Below are 21,786 nucleotides of genomic sequence, written 5' to 3' on the forward strand. Positions count from 1 at the left end.
AAGGCCCTGCCTCAGCTGCTTGGGCCTGGACTTGATTCTCAGCCATGAGACTGTCCATGGATTCCCTCAGTGCTTCGGCCATTTTACGGGATAAGGCGCCCATGGCCTACTTACCTACTGGCTTGTCTACGTTGACCTGACCAATTCCCTCCTCCTGCACTGGAATATCATCCGATATTGGCACTTTGTGCCTCCTAGGCCTACCACGCCTGCTACCACGACCACGTTCTGACATCCTAATGAAGGTAACACAAGAAATTAGCAAATTCACAAATGTGCCGAAGTTAACTCACTCGCGTCCTAATACACTGGACAATTGTAATTCACTCCACGTAAGCACATAATCATGTAGACACATACGAATTTCACCTCGGAATGATGACCGTCCTGTGGCGTTGCTAGAGTTCTAATCAGAAATAGCAGTGATCAAGAGCCTTTCTAACGGGACTCCTAGAAACCCATAGACCCAATCAACATTCAAGAAATTCAATCCCATACCCAAATAATCACATAAAAATATTGTCATATAAGCACATACTGTCTAAACTTAAGTCTCTAACAAGTGAGACAAACCCATTGTAGTGTTAACCACTTCCCACGTACCCAAAGTATTCAAACCCGATACGCTCTGATACCAAGTTGTAACTCCCCCAAAATACAAGAATAAATACATCCATAAACATATGTTAAATGATAGCATAAATTAGGGTGAATATTTCTTTCATTTTCTGATTAAGGATACAAGAGAGTTTGACAAAATTAAACATCCTATTGGCTTACACCTTTCCAAGCATTTAACTTGGTTACAACAAAATGAGCTTCGCTCAATACAAATTTAGCTCTAGGCTATACAAAATAAACAAAACATGAAGCTCTTGCTTCTCAATGGTCCATCCAATGCTATTGTCTTGGAGGAAGCGTGTCGTCATTCCCTGAAAATGTTATTCCCAAATAGGGCGAGCCACAGCCCAGAAGAGATTATCTAGCACGATATATGAAAATCAGCAAAGATACAAGTACAGGTGCATAAACAATGTTTGAGTCAAACCTTTCATGATTATACAAATACTCATCAAATATCAATTTAAAACCTTAATCCATTCATTTCCAATTTTTATTCAGGTCATGGTTCAATATCATTATTCCTCAACCATTAATCTGAGACTACAACTCCATGAACTTCAAATCATACCACACATATGCATAAAACACTTCAAATTTCCATTTCATGGATATTTCGTCCACAGGCAGCCGTCAAACGAAACCCATGTAAACGTAGGCTATACAAGCACTACAATCGCCATTTTACGGATATTTCGTCCGTGGGCTAGGCACCTATGTATAATTCAGGACTTTCACCCAGGACACTCCAGCCAACTTAATTATAGTCGAGTCCAACCCCTTTCTTCTCCCCAAACAAACACACATACATATGCAATGTATTTAAAAGGATAATCAAGCATGAAGCACATCCCCTTTCTACTTCCAACAAACATACATATACAATGTATATAACCACAATCATATCCAATGACAACCATTAGAAGATTTGTTTCAATTTACCTAATCCATATGCAATTTCTACAACAATCCAAAACTATCCTCTATCGATAGCTCAATACAATTATCTCTAAACAGATATTCAATCTCAACATATAGTTTATTCAAAACTTCCACAAGAGTAAATTAATACATAACCAATTTCACCATTTATGTTGACTCCCTCTCAATTTCACATTTCCATTGCCAATTCCAATTTTTGTACAAAAATAATAGTTTTACCCAATTAGGGCAATTTACCCATTTTTCCCAAATATAGGCCAAATGCCAAATTCATCAAATTAGACATGGTGCAACATCATTTTCATGCCCCACATACATTACTTTCACCTACACCCAAAACCCCTCTTTATATTTTATGCCCAAACCCTAGGTTTGTTTTAAACATCCCCAAATCACTCCATTGTTACACAAGAGACAATATCTAAGCTAAATATCATATGAAAGTGTAGAAAGAATCCCTATCTCAAAAGAAAAAGATGAACCCAACGAGGGAGAAACTCCAAAAATACCGAAACCCACTTCTATTCAGATCAGAATGTAGATCTTGACGAGCTCTACCTTTTTCTCAAAGGCACTGGGGTGAAAAGAAGGATGGATGTAGATGAAATCCTAGAGAGAAGGTGGATTCTAGAGAGAGAGAGAGGCTCAAGAACAAGCTTTTTGGAGAGTTTTAGAGAGAGAGAGAGATATGAAAAAGTGACTCAAAACTTCATCTTCTTGGACTGATATTCACACAGTCTGCTCGAGCGTGGAAAGCCCCGCTCGAGCGTCAGACACAGACTTCCGCTCGAGCGTGGAACTAAACGCTCGAGCGTTGAATGCATTCTCTCAGCATTTGCAGATCTGCAAAAATACTGAGAGTTGTAGATTCCCACTCGAACGTGAGAATTACTGCTCAAGTGGAGGAGCAAAATATGTGAAGCCCGCTCAAGCGTGAGAATTCCCGCTCGAGCGAAGATGCCAAAATCTGGGCAACACAACTTTTTAAAAGGTAGCAACCAACCTGTTCCAAACGCACAATTACAACCCGATAACCAAAAATAGAGGGGAGACAAGGGAAACAAGATATGAATAACCTTTCAAACCCATACAACCCGAGTCCGAGATACAACAAGAGATGGGTTACGAACCGGAATCGCTATAATTATCTTAAAGGGTGGTGGTTGATGTATGTTAGTTGTGTTTTTTTTTTGGGGGGTGGCCGGGGGGGAGGGGGGCGTTACAATAAGATTCATTTTTTATAAGTAAAACAACTCACTTTTTCTTTCTTCTCCCGATATGAGATTATAAAATAAATCATATCATAACCTAATTAGAGTTTTTATTTTAAAATTTAAACTGTCTTGAATTGAACTCTGCACAACATTACAATATTAAATGAGAGTATAAGATTTACTTTATATAATTGAACCAACTCACTTTTTTCTTCTTCTCCCGATGTGGGAGTATAAAATAAATCATAAACTAATAAGAATTTTATTTTTATATCATTAAATGAAAGCTAGCCAATGTAATAAAAAAAAATTTATTATTTGTTTAAAATTAAGAAAATCAATATGAGAAATCGCGGTTGAATTGGCTAATTAGACAAATCAAAAACTATTCAGCCTAATCGATTAGGTCAAATAACCAACCAATTTATACAAAAATTAATTAATTAACGCTTTTAATTGTTATTTTAATTTTAAAATTTAAACTAACTTGAATTGAAGCATGCACATCACTACAATATTAAGGTACATTATATAAAATAACTCAATTTTTCCTTCTTTTCTTGATGTGAAATTATAAAATAAAAGTTAACAATTATTTGGATGGGAAGTTTATTTCTAATCAAACAATCTCAATTGTTCAATCTTTAGTTTATTTTGAATCAATGTATTTTGATAAAACTGCTAAAATTGAATTGCTAAAGTCGCGGTTAAACTAACGAATTAGTCAAATTAAAAATGATTCAGCCTAATCGGCTAAGTCAAAAAACCAACCAATTTACACAAAAATTAATTAATTAAAACTTTTAAATTTTATTTTAAAATTTAAATTATATTAAATTGAAATATGCATAATACTACAACATTAAATAGGAGTATAAGATTCACTTTATATAAGTAAAACAATTCTTTTTTTTTTTCTCCCGATGTGGGATTATCAAATAAATTATAGACTAATTAGCTAGCTAATGGAAATTTTCTTAATTGTTTAAAATCAAGAAAATTAGAATGAGATACTAAAACTCTCATAATACTCTACACTGGAAACGATTAGGTCAAATGACCAACCAACTTATACAAAAATTAATCAAAACTTTAAATGTTATTTTAATTTTAAAATTTAAATTGGATTGAATTGAAGTATGAACAACACTACAATATTAAGGTTCACTTTATATAAGTAACAATTATTTGAACTGGAAGTTTATTTCTAATCAAGCAATCTCAGCTGTTCAATCTTTAATTAGATCAATTTTTAATTTATTTCGAATCAAACAAATCTGATCAATATATTTCGATAAAATTGCTAAAATCACAGTTAAACCAACGAATCAATCTAATAAAAAATGAAGACCAACAAAGTTACACAAAAATTAATTAATTAAAACTTTTAAAATTTAAATTATATTAAATCGAAACATGCATAACACTACAATATTAAATGAGAGTATAAGATTCATTTTATATGAGTAAAACAATTCATTTTTTCCTTCTTCTTCCGATGTGAGATTATCAAACAAATCATGGATTAATTAGCTAGCTAATGGAGATTTTCTTAATTGTTTAAAATTAAAAAAATTAGGAAACTTAGTATGAGATATTGAAACTCTCACAATATTTCTCACTAAAAAGTCATTTTTCCTTATATAATATATATATATATATATATATATATTTAAAATTATAATGATTTATCCCATAATATATAAATTTTAAATTTAAATTTAAGTTTCAAATAATTCCAATTCAAATTTAAATTTATCTCATAATTCAAATTTAAGTTTTAAATAATGATATATTCTATGATTTATCTATACATCTATATATCTATATACTATTATAATTGTAAAATATTGTCCTTTCATTAAGGTTGAAAGTTGTAATTTCTTTTTTTCATTCTTTTTTATTTTGTTTAATTTTTTGTTATTACGTGTTACAATATGATTGGTCCATAAATTAATTTTATATTCTTAAAATAAAATATCAAATTTTGATTCTTACTTAAATTATGTTACTACAATTGGAATGAGATCAATATTCATTCCTTAAATTTTGCATCATTTATTAAATTATAAAATAAAATTTCAAATTTAAATTCTGCTTCAAATTGTATTACTATAATTAGAATGAGATCACTATTCACATGCGTCATAATATTTTTTGTCTAAATATAATTTATTTTAAATACATGTGTTCGAATTATTAATCACCATTAATTTCTTTTTTGTTTTAAATTTTATAAAAAAAATATATATCCTTCTAAATTAGAAGGACTTGAACAATAATATTTTTTAATATATATATATATTTTTGACAGAAGAACAAATATAGTAATCCCGGTTGTCCCTCATTTGTTTATTGTATTCTAGACTCGGTTCCGTGGATGTGTTGTTGTCTTATTCTCATTCCCATCCTTCACTCTTGTATTTTGAGTCTTGGGTTGTGTTGGGCAGGTTTGAAACAGGTTGGTTGTGTTTGGAAACATAGAGTTGATACCCAGATTTTGGCCTTAACGCTGGAGCGGGCCCTTTTCTTTTGCTTCTCCGCTCGAGCAAGGATTTTGACGCTCGAGTGTGATTATCCAACCCTCAGTACTTTTCTCTGCAGGTCATCGGACGCTCGAGCGTCCACTTTCACGCTCGAGCGGGGACTTCGTCTGCAGAACTTCTAGAAGTGTGCATTCGATGCTCGAGCGGCGCTTTTCACGCTCGAGCGTGAGTCTGTGTCTGACGCTTGAGCATGGCGTTCAACGCTTGAGCAGACTGTGTATTATATCAGTCCAAGTTTTAGCTTTTTGGATCACTTTTCGACCCACTCTCTCTCTCTCTAACTTTTCAAAACCCAAACTTGGGAGCTTCTCACATTAGACTTCATCCTCTCTCTAGGGCTTCATGTAGTTTTAGTGATCTTCCACCCTTGTCCCTTTGTAAAAAGTGTAGAGCTTGGTGTGGGCTACGTTTGGATCCGAAAATCTTAGGGTTTGGAGCACCTTCAAATTTCTTCATCTTCTCCTTTGAGCTCCGAAATTTGAGGTAGGGATAACCTACTCTATTCTATGAGTTTTAACATAAATTTTGGTCATTTTGATTTGATGTTGTTGCTTAGTCATTTTGAGAAAGTTAGGGTTTGATTTGAGGTTTAAAAAGGGGGGTTTTCAAATGTTAAAACCTATATGTGTATGCGATATTGAAAAAATGAAATTGTTGTTGTTGTTAAGTCGGTGAAATTGAGCCTTTGGGCGAATATTGAGAAAAAGGAAAAATGCCCTAATTATGTTGAATAATTAATTTGGGGAAATGTGAAAAGTGAAGTGAAATTCATGAAATTGGAAAATTGTGGGAGTAAATGGTGTAGTTGGATAATTTAATCACTCGCCTATGAAAATGTCGATATTTTATCTGTTGGTAAATTTATTATCTATTTAGAGATAACTACTTTGGGCTATCGCTGAAGGATAGTCTTGATTGTTGTAGACTTTGTATGATGATTAGGAAAAATTGAAACTAATCACATTGAATATGTCATTGAATATGGCGGTTGTAGTAATACAGCAAATTTGTGTATTGATTGATCATGGTATATGATAAGTGTTTAAATACATGTATATGTATATTGTTTGGGAGGAGATAGTGGATGTACTCCATGGTTTGGGAGGAGATAAGGGATGTACTCCATGGTTTGAGAGGAGATAGGGGATGGACTCTCAAACCTGTTTGGGAGGAGATAGGGGATGGACTCCACTGATACAGTAAATCCGTATATCACTTGAAGTATGGAAGTGTTTTAATATGAGTTATATTCTCATGTGAATTGTGAAGTATGGAAGTGTTTTAATATGTGTTATAGTCTCATTGAATTGTTTGGCCAGGTTTTGAGCCATAATTATGAATTGAAACTGTATAAGTGAAGGAAACTGAAATGAAAAATGGATGTACTTGATGTTGAATTGAAAAGTGTGTAAGTTGGTTTATAAGTGTCAACCATATATCAAATGCTATTGTTTTAGTTATTTCTTATACTTGGTTTAGTATATCTCTACTGGGCATCGGCTCACCCTATATGGGATATCATTTTCAGGTTCAGATGTTATGCCATCTCCAAGGACGTAGCTTGGGAGGTCCTGGGAGTTGCAGACTCTTTTATTTATTTCGTTATTTTTGGTGATACATGTAAATTCAAGCCTAGGGCTTATTTTGTTGTAGAGAGTTAGAACTCTCCTTTTGTTGTAACCAAGTGTTGACTTGGAAAGTTGTAAGTCTACGGGGCATTTACTTCTGTTGTCAACATGTATTACTTTTGTAAAACTACTCTGCTATATGGAAATATGTTTTATTGTTCTGTCTGTGAATATCATAAATGGTGGGTTTATATGTATTATTTTGAGGGCGTTACAACAAAACATAACTTTTTTAGTACTTACCAAACATGGTGGATTTTGTTAGATTTTTTTATTTTTTATTTTTATCTCAATTGTCAATTAAAGAAATTAAAATAAAGAATAAAGATATTTTGGGCTCAAATTGTTAAAAAGTTACTTTTGTTAAAATAAATTAGAAAGAAACGTTATTTAATTTTTTTTATATTAAAAGTGATAGTTCGTTAAACTATTTTTATTTTTAAAAAAAGAGAGGGTTTTAGGTGATAATTTATTATTCATCTAAAATTATTTTCAGATTAAATGAAAATACCATATTAAATTTTCTTCTTACATTTTTTTTATTCAAATACTTTTATTTTGTAAGAAATTTGTTTTTATTCAATTTAATATTTTATTGCAATTTTTAAATTAAAAATAATTTTAAAAAAAATCATATTTAAATTATTTATGCCATTATAAAAAGTAATTTTTTTTAATATCAACTTAGTGGTAGTTTGGGAAATGCAAAATAAATATAATTTTTTACTTTTTACAAAAATATGTACAGAAAAGTAAGGATGTGATGTGACCCAAAAAAATAATTGAGTATACTTTTTTACATTTTACGAAAAGATGTATAGAAAATTAGGGATGTAATGTGACCAAAAAAAGATAAAAGGATAAAAAAGTGAATTAATATGGCACTTTCCAAATAATCCTTTATTTGATGATCTTTTTTTAAAAGGTGTATTTTTTAAATATTTTCAAGAAAAATTCGATTAAAAATCTTAAGTATATTATTTTTTCTTTTTTTCATTAATATTAAATTTTTAATTAATTTTATATATTATTTAAAAAATAAATTAGCGAATAATTTATCTATATAATTTTGTTTTGGTTTGTCAGGTTATTTGGTGTTTCTACCTAAGTCCATTCAACTTTCATTTGAATTTTTGAATTTTTGCATAGGTCATCACTTAATTAAAAACTATGTTGTTCAATCTTTAAAAAAATTTAAGCTCGACTCAAGTTACTTGGGTTGAGCTCACCTAAGTTAGCAATTCTAGTATGGTGGTTGAAAGTTACACGATTAAATTAAGGGCAAATTAAAAAATAATAAATAAATTGTGATAAAATTGTGGGACTTAAATTATAAATTTTAATCTTCTTTGTTTTCATAATTTGCATTAAAAAATTTAACTATTTATATTATTTTGTATAAAAATATATTATTAATTTTTTTATATACCATGCATAGCACAGGTTACCACTAGTAAAAATTTACTAAAATTTAGTCAATGAGATTTTTCTTAATTATTTAAAATTAAAAAAATTCAATAATTTACATAAATGGGAGAATAAGATTCACTTTACGTAAGTGAAACAATTCACCTTTTTTTTTTCTTTTTCCGATGTAGGATTGTAAAATAAAAGTTAAATGAAAGCTAGCCAATGGAAGTTTTCTTAATTGTTTAAAATTAAGAAAATTTAATAATTTTAGAATAAGGGTTTGCAACTCCTAGAAATCTTCTCTCTAAAAACTCCGTTTTCCTTATATAATATAAGTGAAATGCCTCACTTTTTTATTATTTTTCCGATGTGGGATTGTGTAAAATAAAAGTTAACAATTGTTTTAGCGTGAAGTTTATTTTGAATCAATCAATCTCAGCCGTTTAATCTTAATTAGGCCAATCTTTAATTTATTTTGAATCAAACAAATCTAACTATTATATTTTGATAAAACCGCTAAAATCGTGATTAAACCAGCAAATTAGTCAAACAAAAATGGTTCACCCTATCGGCTAGGTCAAAAGACCAATCAACTTGTACAAAAATTAATTGATTAAACCTTTTAAATTTTATTTTAATTTTAAAATCTAAATTGTCTTGAACTGGAACATCCACAATATTACAATATTAAATAAGAGCATAAGATTTATATAGTGAAACAACTCATTTTTTTCTCATTTTCTTGATGTGGGATTGTAAAATAAAAGTTAACAGTTGTTTGATGGGAAGTTTATTTCGAATCAACCAATCACAGTCGTTCAATTTATAATAAGGTCAATGTCAGTTTTTTTCAAATCAAACTAATCTAGGCAATATATTTTGATAAAACAGCTAAAATCGCGGTTAAACCAGTGAATTAGTCAAACTGAAAACGATTCAGCCTAATCGACTAAGTCAAACCAACCAATTTACTAGCTGAAACATGCATAATACTACTATAGCGATCCCGATTTTTCCTCCATTGTTTATTGTATTTCGGACTTGGGTTCTGTCATGGTTGTTGTTGTCTTTATCTTGTTTCTGTCCTTTAAATTCTTTGTATTTGAGTTTTGGGATGCGTTGGGCAGATTTGAAACAAGTTGGATGTGATTTGAAATAAATTGTTGCTGTCCAGATTTTGGTTTTTTCGCTCGAGCGAGCTTTGAGTGGTGTGTCTCCTGGTTCGAGCGAGCACTCTTGCGCTCGAGCGTGCGTCTGCGTCTCTTTTTGACCTGAAGGTTGTGTTTCTTCGCTCGAGCAAGCGAGGACTATGTTTTGTGTTTCTTCGCTCGAGCGAGCACCCTTGCGCTCGAGCGTGCTTCTGGGTTGCAAACCTGAAGCTTCGCATTGTTTGCTCAAGTGACACTTCTTGCACTCGAGTGAGGTTCTGTTGTGTCTGGTCGCTTGAGCGACCACTCCTTCGCTTGAGCGAGCCTCGAGTATATCAGTTCGCAGCAGTGTGTTTTTACACACTTTTTCACTCTCTTCTTCCTCCAAAACCCTAGATCGGCTATTTCTCTCTCTACCTACACCTTCTCTCTACAAATACACCTAGTTCTAGTGACCTTCTACCCTAGTCTCTTTGTAAGAAAGGTAGAGCTTAGTGGGGGATTCACTTTGATCCAAAAAAGCTTGTGTTTGGAGCACTTTCAAGTTTCTCCATCTTCTCCTTTGGGCTCCTAACTTTGAGGTAGGGATAATCTACTCCTACATATGGGTTTTAACATAAATTTTAGTCATTTTGTATAAATGGTGAAATATGGACATTTTGGGAAAGTAAGGGTTTGATTTTGAAAAAAATAAAAAGGGGGTTTTCAATTGTTGAGCTCCATGTATATGCGGGACCTCTGAAAATGGGATTATTGGTGTAACATTGAGGAAATTGTATCCTTAGGGATAAAGTAGAGAAAAGGAGGAAAATGCCCTAATTTTGTTTAAATAATTAATTTGTATAATTAATTTGGGGAGATATGAAATTGAGTTGAAAATTATGAAAATGAGAAATTATGAGGATGAATGGTGTAGTTGGACTGATTAATCATTCACCTATGAAATTGTTGATAGTTTATCTTGGTAAATTTATTATCTGTTTAGAAATAATTGTTTTGGGCTATCGGTGGAGGATAGTCTTGATTGTTGTAGACACTGTATGTTGATTAGCGAAAACTAAAACTAATCAAACGAGTTATGTCATTAAATATGACGGTTAAATTAACACATTGAATATGTGCCTGGATTGATCATTGTATATGATAAAACGTTTAAATACATTGCATATGTATCTTGTTTGGGAGGTGATAGGGGATGTACTCCATGGTTTGGAAGGAGATAGGGGATGTACTCTCAAACCTGTTTGGGAGGAGATAGAGGATGGACTCCAGTGATAACTAAGTTGGCCGGAGTGTCAAGGGTGAAAGTCCCGAAATCTTAATTATGTTTGCATAACGTAGATGAGTTGAAACATTGAAGTGGTAATAATATGAGTTGTAGTTTCATTATAAGTTGATTATGATTGAAGTGTTGATAGTATGAGTTGTAATCTCATTTTGAACTGTTCGGTTAAACAATGAACCATATCTATGAATTAGATTGGATAATGAAACGGAAAGGAATTGAAATATGATTGTTACTATGGAATGGTTATGGAGAGATGTACGTTGAATTATATGAGTTAAACATTTATCAAATGCTACTGTTTTAGTTAATTCTTATATTATGTTTAGCATATCTCTATTGGGCTTTGGCTCACCCTATATGGGACATCATTTTCAGGTACAGGTGATATGTCGCCTCCAAGGATGTAGCTTGGGAGATTTAGAAGCTGAAAGCTTATTTTTGTGTAGTTATCTTTTGTATTACATGTAATTCAAGCCTAGGGCTTAATATGTTAAAAGTTAGAACTCTCTTTTGTTGAAACCAAGTGTTGACTTGGAAAGTTTGTAAGCCCATAGGGCAGTTACTTTTGTTGTCAACATGTAATACTTTTTGTAAAGAATACTCTGATGTTTGGAATATAATGTTTCTTTTCTGTTTTATGGATCTTATGAATGAATGAAGTATGTCTTATTTTGAGGGCGTTACAACTACAATATTAAATGAGAGTATAAGATTCACTTTATATAAGTGAAACAATTCATTTTTTCTTTATTTTCTCGATGTGGGATTGTAATTATTTTAAAGTTAAATATTATATGAGTTTCAAAATCTCATACAGAGTTATTTTTAAAATCAAAACCTCTATGTGGGATTGTAAAATAAAAGTTAAATGGAAGCTAGCTAATGGGGATTTTCTTAATTGTTTAAAATTAAGAAAATCAAAAAAAAAAATTGTATGAGATATGGATCATATAGTTTCTTAGTAAAAATCTTCTTTTACTTATATAAATAAGACGATAAGATTCACTTTATGTAAGTGAAACAATTCACTTTTTTCTTTTTTTCCCAGTGTGAGATTGTAAAATAAAAGCTAAACAGAAACTAGCCAATGAAGATTTTTTTAATTGTTTAAAATTAAGGAAATTCAATAATTTATATAAATGGGAGCACAAGATCCACTTTATGTAAGTGAAACAATTCATTCATTTTTTTTTCTTTTTTTTTTCCTGATGGGGGATTTGTAAAATAAAATGTAAATGAAAGCTAACAAATGGGAATTTTCTTAATTTTTTTAAAATTAAGAAAATTCAATAATTTTAGAATGAAGGTTTGGAATTTTTAGAAAACTTCTTCCTCAAAACCCTCTATATAAGATTCATATTATATAAGTGAAACAATTCACTTTTTTTTTTTTTCGAATGTGGGATTGTAAAATAAAAATTAATTGTTTGAGCGAAAATTTTATTTCTAATCAAGCAATCTCAGTTCTTTAGATTAAGATCCACTTTATGTAGGCGAAACAATTCATTCTTTTTTTTTTTTCTTCTTTTTTCGATGTGGGATTTGTGAAAATTTAATAATTTTAGAATAAGGGTTTGGAACTTCTAGAAACCTTCTCCCTCAAAACTCTCTATATAAGATTCATTTTATATAAGGGAACCAACTCCCTTTTTCTTTTTTTTCTTTTTTTCAGATGTGGGATTGTAAAATAAAAATTATTTGTTTGGGCGAGAATTTTATTTCTAATCAAGCAATCTCAGTTCTTTAGATTAAGATCCACTCTATGTAAGTGAAACAATTCCTTTTTTTTTTTTCGAGGTGGGATTTGTAAAATAAAAGATAAATGAAATCTAACAAATGAGAATTTTCTTAATTGTTTAAAATTAAGAAAATTCAATAATTTTAGAATGAATGTTTGGAGCTTCTAGAAACCTTCTCCCTCAAAACCCTCTATATAGCGATCCCAGTTTTGACCCGACTCCTATGGTATTCCGGACTCAGGTTTAACGCTTTCATATTGATATTCACCTCTTCCTTCCCTTATATCTCTTTGAAATTGGCTGTGGATTGTTGTGGTTGCGTTTGGGACAGGTTGGTTGCTTATTTTTCCCAAACCTTGTTGTCCAGATTTTTGCTCCTCTGCTCGAACGGTCATTCTTGCATTCGAACGGGCTATGTGTATTTTGGTTCTTCGCTCGAGCAGCCTTTCTTGCGCACCAGCGAGATTGGCAAACTCTCAGTACTTTGCACATCTACAAAAGTGTTGGAGGAGTGTCTTTAACACTCGAGCGGCATTTCCTACGCTCGAGCAGTTGGTCTGTCGTCTGCAAAATACTAGAGGTGTGTATTCTATGCTCAAGTGGGTCACTTCTTGCGCTCGAGCGGAACAAATTTTTGTGTCTGACACTCGAGCATCAACTCTTTCGCTCGAGCGGACTGTGCGTATATCAGATCGCGAAAAGCACTTTTTACATCACTTTTTCATATCTTTTCATCCAAAACCCCAAAGTTTAAAGCCTCTATCTCTAAAACTCACCTTCTCTCTATATCTTGGCCTAGATCCTTTAATCTCTTCATCCTCATACCTTTGAGAAAGAGTTGGAGCATCTCAAGATCTATATTTTGAACCGAATAAAGTTGGGTTTGAGCGTCTTTGGAGTTCCACCTTGACTTGCTTGATCTTTTCTTCTTGAGGTAGGGGTTTTCTACACTTTGTTATGATTTTAACTTAGGTATTTGTGATTGTGTGACAATGGTGGGGTTTGGGGGGTATTTTCAGCCAAACCTCGGGTTTGGGTGTAATGTAATAGAGGGGTTTTTGATAGAAATGAAATAAATGAACATGGGGTTGGGAAATTAGATCATGTTGTGTCAAAATGGGTGATTTTGGTATTTGGATTGATATTTTGAAAAGAAGGATTTTGCCCTAAATTGATTATCCTATCTATTTTGTATAAATAGTTGAAATTGGTGTTACAAACATGGAATTGAGTGAGTATTGAGATAGATGATGGGATTGAGTATTTAATGCTTCACTATCTTGGAAATTTTGGACAAATTGTCTGTCTTGACATTGTATATCTATTTAGAAATATCTGTATTGGGCAATCGATGGAGGATAGCTTTGCTTGTTGTAGAAATTGCATGTGGATTAGGTGAATTGAAACTAGTTCATGGTTGATTATCATTGAATATGATTATGTTGTGAATACATTGTATACGTATGATTATTTGGGAGTGAAAATGGGATGTGCTCCATTGTTTGGGAGGAGAAAAGGGATGGACTCTATTATAATTACGTTGGCCGGAGTGTCCTGGCTGAAAGTCCCGAAATTATACATGGGTGCCGATCTCGCGGACGAAATATCCATAAAATGGCAATTTGAAATTATGCATAGGTGCTAATCCCGCGGACGAAATATCCGTAAAATGGCTATTTAAAATTATACATAGGTGTCGATCCCGCAGACGAAATATCTGTAAAATGGCAATTTGAAATTATACATGGGTGTCAATCCCGCAAATGAAATATCCATAAAATGGCAATTGAAAGTGTTTATGTGTTGGTTATGAGATTGATGAACCATTGAGTTGTAGTCTCATTTGGGTTATTGAGAATTAATAAAATTGATTTATATATTTTGAAATGAATTGGAGGAAAATATAATGGATTATGGAATTAGGATTTTATGGCAATATAAAAGTATAAATGTTTTATCCCGGGCATTTGTAGACACCCCATTTCTAACCGTCCTCAAGACTCAGACGTCATCGTTTGTGCACTCAATGATTATGATTGCATGTGTTTGTTTTGAGTTCTCGAAATCCTCGGCGGAGTGCCCTGCCTTTGAGCCTTGAAACCTTATCTGTTTTGTGCCTTGTTTTGGACCAAAACCTTGTTATTTCTTGCATTAAACCTTTGGTGACCTGTCGGCCACCACCATAGGCTGTCGGCCGTGGATAATGGTTGTCGGCCAAGGGTATGGCCAGTCGGCCACCAATGGTGGCTAGTGGTAACCAGTGGTGGCCGATGGCCACCAATGCCTTTTTTCAGATATTTGTTGACAGTAGTGCCAGCTGTTAGCACAATGAGCTGCATCTGCCTACACATGTATGGTGGGATGTTTCTAAGCTCAATGAGTGTTTTTTTCTATATATAAGGGGGTTCCTCCCCTATTTTGGGAGGTTATCAATTTTAGAGCAAAATTCTCCCCCTCTCTATAAATCTCTCTCTCTCTCTCTCTCTCTCTCTCTCTTGCAATTTTGTGTACATTTGCTCACAAATTCTTAACTTTTGCCTATACCTCCTAAACCAAATCTCCTTACCTTTGATCTGAGTTTCTTTGGGACTCACTTTGAGCTCTAGCAAGTGGTTTTAGCTTGGTTTGGTGCCTAAAATTGAGCTTTGCTTCAAAGGTATAAAACTTCTCTTGTTTGCTTTGTTTCAAGATACTTGTTTTGCCATCTATTTAAATTGTTTTTGGCCTGGTTTTGAACTATAAGGAGCTTTGTTTTTTGTGAATTAAAAGTGGTGGTTTGAGCCTTTTTTAGTTAGGGGTGGTTTACCCTCCTTGCTTCTTTGCTTGTATAGTTTTTGTGCCTTTTATTTATCACTTTCAAATTAACTCTTTTGGGCCTTCTAACCACTAATTTCAGAGTTTTTTTCAGTGGCCAAAAACTTATTTTGAAATCCAAAATTGGAGGGGTTAGCCTCCCCTCCTCGTGTCTTGTTTGCATGCCTAGTTAGCTTCACATGTCAGCATGTTTTTCTAGCCTCACTTAGCATGTTTTTCTAGCATAACTTAGCTTGAGTCCAGCATGTTTTACACTCTATTTTAAACTGTTTTGCCATTGTTTTGGCTGTTTGGTACTTTTTGAGTCTTATTTTGCATGCCTCTAGTGTAATAGTTGGTGTTTTAAGGCTTTAAGCATCATTGGTTTGAGTTGATTTCATGTTTTAGTGCTTTTATCTCTCAATTTCAGCACATACAATCTCTGTAATCTCCCTCATTTCTTCACTTTTTCATTTGCTTTGAGGGTTGTTTCAACCTTAGGGTTGTTTAAACTTGAGATTGAGACTCATGCTTAATGGTTTAATCCTCCTTTAGGGTTCATTACCAACGGCATGAAGCTTCTCTCATGCCTTAAACTACCCCTTGGTTGACACTTCTTTCACTTTAGAAGACACTCACCAATGGACTAATTGATTAAGGAATGATTCAGTAATGAAAATGAGTAAACAAAATTGGCAAGTAAAAGTGTGCAAGATAAGCATTCTTTGTGTTGCATTGCATGTGTTCAAATCGGATGTTAATTTGAACACAAGGAAAATGGGACATTTCATACTCAAAGTGATGAAATGTGTCATTTTCCTGGGTCACCATTACCCTTGATCATGCATGGTAGGGTGGGGGTCATTTTGGTCTTGTTTGTGCATTTATTGAACTTGTACAAACTTGGTCCCTTAGCCATCATGCACGGAAATTGCTTGATTGATGGTTAGAGGGCCAAGAGTTTTTCTCCTTTGAACTTGTGTGATGATAAGGAGGGTAAACAGTACAAACAACCTGTGAGAATACACTGCTTTGCTCTCTGTTGCAGCATGAAAATGTAAACCAGCAGTGGCCGACCGACCACCAATGGTTGCTAACCGGCCACCATTGCTAGCCGACCGGTCCCTTGTCCCTCTTGTTGGCCATCAGTGATTTTTGCACAATGTGATGGTAAGATGAAGCAAAGGTGTTCTGGAAGTTGGCAGAATTTTCAATGATCAAACGTGCAAACAGAGGCTTGCAGCAGCAAGGCAGTGGCTTTTCGAGTGTTGAATCGAGCATGCGCATGCATATCCATCACTTCCCAGGGCTAAGCAGTTGATTACTTAGTTTACTTGCAATTTACTTGTAATCCATTAATTAGCTAAGTAGTTAATTAGATGTGATGTAACTATTTAATTAATTAGCTAGAATAATTAATTAGTTTCAGTTTATAATAGTTAGCTTAATTAACATAGCTAGTTGGTTAGCTTATTCATTCGAACCCTCTTCGCGAGTGCATAATGTTGTAATAAGTGTGCGTGCATGCGTGTATGTCTTCCAACCCCACGTATTTCTCCCTTTTATTTAATCGCTTTTGATGGTTAGATTAGGGATCATATTTCAAGTAGCATATCGCATGCTTGCATCCATTCATCTTGTCTTACATGCACCGAGGCTCGGCGCATCATTCAAACTGCATTGCCATTTCAATACTTCTTTGAATACGTACTTAGATCGCATGTTGTTCAAATCAATCCATATGTCATATTAGTAGCCGAGCCTATTAATTACATACTGCATGCGTTGCATTAGACATCATGTATAGTTAGGATCAGGTATCTTTCTAACTAGTTTATGTTTTGGCTCGGAGTACTAGGTGAGTTTTTACGCTTTAGCATACTTGCATGAGTGTGAATGTTGCCATGATTAGCATGCTTGCCATGAGGCTATGTGCTTAAATGATAAACTACATGAATGCCTGTGGATGAAGGGTTATTGTTTGAATTGGAACAATTCAACGAATGTATGTTTTAAGCCCACTTTGTTGAGTGAAAAATCATGTTTTAAGCCCATTGTGTTTGGTGGCAAATCCACAAACTTTAAGCCCACTTGAGATGGCAAATTCAAACCATTTTCGTAAACAAACATAAGTTGAATCGTTCCAAATTGAGCAAATTAGCCTATACTTGCTTGTGCGCATCACATAGTAATGCTAGTTTAATAACTGGAATAAGAACACATAATGTTTATAAAAAATCATATCATGATTAGTAGAGGCCGATCTTTGATTGGCTGAGTGAGGGTGTTCAATTCACGACCTTTCCCCCTCGTACCTAAGTTCTCGAGTCGAGGCAACTTTGGTGATGACGGACACGTGGCCTTTGGCACAAGTCATGGGTTTTCTAAATTTTCCCAAAACAAAATATTTAGGTGGCGACTCTATATCTGGCAAAGCAGTCCAATTTTTGTATTATTTGATTCAAAATCGATTTTCCAAAAAGGTTTGCCGAATTTGGAATCTTTGGTGCTATCAGTTCACATTACATTTGTGAGACTAGATTCAGAACCGCGAGAGTCTGAACTGTGAGGCCTTCTTTTCAAACCTTTCCAAAAGGTGGGGCACGGAAAAAGGCGAGTCCACAATTTCTGGCGACTCTACTGGGGATTTAGAGAACTTGACTCAAACTCATGATATGTTATTTTATCTACACTTATGTGTTTCTTTGCATTTGCATTTGCATCGGTGCACTTAAATCACAGTGTTTGCCATCTGCTATTCCTGAACAGTTTGCCAGAGGCTTGCTTGGAAAAGCTTGCCAAAAGGCTAACCAGTTATGGGCTCTGCCACAATGGGAACACGACCCTTGGATCTGGACTACCGATGTATCATTTGATACTCCATTCACTTCTCAGTGTTAGGTGTAAAAGGTATATTAGGTAGTCTTACTGAGGTACCCTTTTTTTACTAGTTGACCTAGTTGCATATCAGAAACCATAGAGACTATTCCAAACTAGGACAGGTTGCTTACTCGAGTGCAGGAATTGTGTGAAACCGCTTGTTTTACGTAGTGAACCCCTAGCTCCTGACAAAATTAGGACAAGGTAACCCTACCCCATCATAGGGGTGTTTTGGCTCTCAATTGCTTGATATGTGCTTTTGGAGTGAAACTCTACAGGGCCGTATGTATCAGTTGCAAGTTTGGGTATCAGTTTTGGGGTAGAAATCAGTGTTGAGTATAGTTCTCCAGCTTATGATTGCAATTGCGTGTTGTTTGTGTTTGAGTCGAGGTGCTGTGCGGTTTCTGATTTTCTGTTTCTTTTGCTTTATTTACTTTTTGCAATGTAGTTTTTCACCATTGCTTCAGATGATTCTGTTACCTCCCAAGCACTCTGGACCCGAGCCAGGTGACTTTACCGATCCGGGGATCTTGTAAGAGGACAGCCAGTGTTTACTTCACTCCCACTGGTTACCAAACGGAGGAGGATCAGGCATAACTCACTAGTTCGGCAGTCACCAATTCAGCAATCGCCTTTTTAGGCCCAGTTGTCTATTTCTACTTCGGAAAGAAAGTATTCACCAGTTCTAATAACTCAACATCCCTCAGTCAGCATGGAAGATATGCCTCGCCAACTCCAACAGAGCATTGAGACTATGCAGCTAGATGCTGCCCGACAGGCTGAGACCATAACTTGCCAAGTCGAGGTTGTAGCTCACCAAGCAGAAGTGATAGAAAGGCTTCAACAATAGCAGCCATAACCGGCAGTAACCTTAGCATCTCATGCAACCCCAGCAAGAATTCTAGCACCCAAGGTCACAATTAAAGTCCAAAAAAATGCAGGCATTCAAGCAGATCCTATTCTATCTCAGACCTCCAAGGCACCAGTTTACCAAATGGAGGCACCGTTTGAATTCGAGGTTGACCCCACTGCATTGAAGGTTAACAAGTTAGAAAAGCTCTTCAAGCGGGCACAGGGCGTAAATTCAATCCCTGATATTGAGGATGGCGATACTGACTCAGTAGTGACTTTGCCAGATAGATTCAAGATGCCGCACATAGACCGTTTTGATGGTTTTGGGGATCCTATGGTCTATCTACGACTATTCTCTGACATCCTACAGCCAATAGGTCTCACCAGACTACAGAAGTTATTGCTTTTCGACCAAACCCTGTCGGGTATAGCAGCCATTTGGTATGCCAAGCTCGAAGACTCTGTGAAGAGAAATTATGAGGAAATGGCCGAGGCCTTCATAGCACAGTACTCTTACGATACCTAGATCGAGGTCACTACTCGTGATATCGAAGTGACCCGTCAAAAGCCGAATGAGGGTTTCTCAGATTTTGTGACTCAGTGAAGGGCCAAGGCCTCTATGATGACTATCAAACCTTCTGAAAAGGACCAGATTAGAATGGTGGTCCGTAAGTTGCAAGGAAGACTATTACAGAAGATGATAGTCTTACCTTTGTTCATATTTGCTGAGCTCCATGAAATAAGGGTGCAAATAGAGGACGCGATGAAGCAGGGTCTGATAGACCACGAGAAGGAACAGCCCAAAAGGCCCTTTACACGCAACTCCAATACAGCCACGAAGGGTGGCACTTCTGCGCGGCCTTCGGATGTGAGCATGGTCACCACCACACCCAAGACTGCCAATCCCTTTGCTAGCACATCCAATATAACTTTCCAAACCTCTAGTCATCAGGCCAGAGGGTCTTCACACCACTCTATATGTCTCTATTCGTAGCCCTGAGGGTCCTAATAAAAAAGGGACATCTTAAGCCGTTAGAAAAATGCCCACTGCCCGATCCTTTCCCCTCGAAACACAACCCGGCCAAATATTGTGCTTTTCGCCAACAAAATGGTCACGATACTGATCAGTGCTTCAGATTACGTCATGAGATTCAAGATCTCATTGATAATAAGGTGATAGCACCTCCCGAAAAACCCAACGTCACTACAAATCCTCTCCCACCACATAACCAAGCCTCTCCACCCCGACAAATAAACCTCATCCACACGTTGGCCATCTCTTATGACCCTAGTATATACATCACCCCCTCCCACCTACCTAAGCCGACGTTGTTCATCCTAGAAAGCACAGGCTTGTGCATGATGAACGCGTCCTCAGTCCAACCCAAACCCAAACCCGTGGTGGTGACAGTGGAAGATGAAGGCAGGTTAGCCTTGGTGGAGAATATCAGTCCATTGCCCAAGGGCTTTGAGGACTTATCTGATGGAGTATACAACCCGAGCTGCTATGTGGTGCCAAGCAATCAAGCTATGCCGAAAGTGGTACAGCCAACTAAGATAGAGGTCAGTGTAGTTCATGAAGATGGACCAAGTCAGGGATTAGATGATTTAGCTGACCTGGAGGAAGATATAGATAATTTACAGTTCTTTGATGAGCAAGATCAAGGAGACGTGCATATTGATTAGTTTGATCTGAATGGGTCAACAGATAATTCTGGGTGGCTAAGTGATGAACCCGATATAGATAAGGGAACTTAATTGAAGCTTGGAGAGCAAAAAGTGGGAACTGTAGCAATGGCTGTAACGACCGAGAGAAAGGGTAAACTACTGAAAAGCACTGGTAAAGAACAATTGGTTCAAGAATTGGGCATTGTTGGCATTGTACATACAGAACAAGATGCCACACTGAAGCAGTTTGGGCAAGAAATGAGTGAAAATGATCAGAAAACTAGAATAGCTCAACGCCCTGTGGGGAATGTTACTGCTAAGGGAACACTTAGGCCGGAACCAAACAATTACTTGTCAGTTGCCAGAGGTATGTGGAGGGAAGATGATGATCTGCATCTTTCCCACACTGATGAGGATTGGGTTAAAGGCCTTCCTGACAATACCTGGTATGTGGAGGAAGTCGACCACATGACAAGAAGTGGCTGATATTTCAAACCACCGTATCTAGACCAACTCGAGGCATTTGGAAAGGACAAATAGGTAGAGAAACAGAAGGAAAAGCAATTAGGAGAAGAGGCTGTGCTAAAATAGTTGAAGAAGATTCAAGCTGACATATCTATCTAGGGGCTGCTTATGGCTTCACGAGTGCACAGACAGGCTGTACTGACAGCGATGGATAAAGCGAAGTTGTCCATCGACACCACCCCAGAACAACTGGTGAGATTAGTCTTCCCGGGAGGTGCTGCGCCAACTTTGACCTTTTCAAACAAGGAGTTACCGCCAGAAGGCTCTGCACATAACAAGCCTCTTTACATATCCGTAAAGTGCTGAGAAAAGTGGGTGCCAGTTGTATTAGTCGACACCGGGTCAGCAATCAACATTTGTCCATGCCGTACGGCTTATGTTATTGGTCTGAAACCAGCCGATTTTTTGCGTACGGCCCAGGTGATCCAGGCATACGACAATACAAGCAGAGAGGTGATGGGAACAATGCAGATCAAAGTGCACGTTGGACCCGCTCAATAGGATATTGAATTTCACGTCTTAGATGTTCCAG

The sequence above is a fragment of the Camellia sinensis genome, chromosome 3 (genome assembly GCF_055761805.1).
Source record: "Camellia sinensis isolate YWXY chromosome 3, ASM5576180v1, whole genome shotgun sequence".
NCBI lineage: Eukaryota > Viridiplantae > Streptophyta > Magnoliopsida > Ericales > Theaceae > Camellia > Camellia sinensis.